This window comes from Octopus bimaculoides, unplaced genomic scaffold (genome assembly GCF_001194135.2).
Source record: "Octopus bimaculoides isolate UCB-OBI-ISO-001 unplaced genomic scaffold, ASM119413v2 Scaffold_210058, whole genome shotgun sequence".
NCBI classification, from domain to species: Eukaryota; Metazoa; Mollusca; class Cephalopoda; order Octopoda; family Octopodidae; genus Octopus; species Octopus bimaculoides.
Genome location: NW_026400370.1, coordinates 3,564 through 5,305, shown reverse-complemented (window position 1 = coordinate 5,305; position 1,742 = coordinate 3,564). Strand labels below are relative to the sequence as shown.

General features: G+C 36.7%; 1 long non-coding RNA gene across 1 annotated transcript in view; it reads left to right on the top strand.

Annotated features, from left to right (window-relative positions):
- Positions 1–1,742, top strand: part of LOC106882449 (uncharacterized) — a 5,301-nt gene that overhangs the window by 1,317 nt on the left and 2,242 nt on the right. The window contains exons 2-3 of the long non-coding RNA XR_001411008.2: positions 143–214; positions 1,260–1,331. This is a non-coding gene — a long non-coding RNA (uncharacterized LOC106882449). The remainder of the gene's footprint in view (positions 1–142; positions 215–1,259; positions 1,332–1,742) is intronic.

The window sequence follows — 1,742 nt, the reverse complement described above, 5'->3', positions numbered from 1 at the left end:
CATCATCACCATCTTCATATTCCGTTCTTCCTCATCCTCCTAATTATTCTCCATATTCCTCTAACTCTTATCACTCAATATTGAATATCGTATCACGAAACTATTCTATATTATTTCTAATCTTCTCCCTTTTATAATGCAGATCTCTTTCCTACAATCAAATTACCGACATCAAAGATGGATCGTTTGCAAATCTCTACAGTTTAGAAAGATTGTAAGTTGCCTCTTCTGTTTTCTTCAGACTCTTTCACTCACGATATAATTCTCAATGTTTAATATTAAATCATTTACCGATTTGTCTCATTCACGTAAATAAGACATATGTAATCAGCTTTCTTCTTCTTCTTCTTCTTTTTCTTCTCTCCTTTCTTCTTCTTCACTTGATATTTATCACAATATTATGATCATCATCATCTTCACTACCATCATCATCTTCTTGATTGTCATAATCAGCATTAACATTTCATCATCATTATAATCAGAAGCAGCATTCTCATTATCATGACCATGTCTATGATCATCATCATTTTAATCATTATCATCATAATCTTCGTCATAATCCTCATCATCATCATTATTATTATCATCATGACGATCTTCGTCATGATCGGCATCATTATCATCATCATCGTCATCATCATTTGTATCTTTGTCATCAGTATCATTGTCATCGTGTTTATCATCACCATAGTAACCAAGATCAACATCATCATCGTCACGAGCTCACTCATCTTCATCAACTTCATCATTATCATCATCATCATCATCATCTTAATGATCACGATCTTCATCATCCACGTCAGTTTCATCATCTAAAACATAATCATCGTCATCATTATTATCATCAATACGAACTTCATCATCATTATCATTATCATCATCATCATTATCCTCACCATTTCCACCACCACTTTCATCATAAGCAACACTCTCATCAAAACGAACAGATTATCATAATCATCAACGTCCTCAACATCATAATCATTCTCATCATCAACTACATCTTCATCAACACCATCATTGTCACCATCATCATGGTCATCATTGTCACCATTACCATCATCAAGATCACCGTCATAATCATCATCATCAGCATAATCTTCTTCAGAATCTTCTTCATCATCACCATCTTCATATTCCGTTCTTCCTCATCCTCCTAATTAATCTCCATATTCCTCTAACTCTTATCACTCAATATTGAATATTGTATCACGAAACTATTCTATATCATTTCTAATCTTTTCCCTTTTATAATGCAGAAATCTTGCCGGGAATCAAATTACAGACATCAGTGATGGAGCGTTTGCAAATCTCTACAATTTGACAACATTGTAAGTTGCCTCTTCTGTTTTCTTCACACTCTTTCACTCACGATATAATTAACATGCAAGTGGCTGAGCACTCCACAGACACGTGTACCCTTAACGTAGTTCTCAGGGATATTCAGCGTGACACAGTGTGACAAGGCTGACCCTTTGAATTACAGGCACAACAGAAACAGGAAGAAAGAGTGAGAGAAAATTGTGGTGAAAGAGTACAGCAGGGTTCGCCACCATCCCCTGCCAGAGCCTCGAGGAGCTTTAGGTGTTTTCGCTCAATAAACACTCGCAACGCCCGGTCTGGGAATCGAAACCGCGATCCTATGACCGCGAGTCCGCTGCGCTAACCACTGGGCCATTGCGCCTCCACTTCAGCAGCATAATATTCATCAGAATATGCTTCATCATTACCATCTTCATATT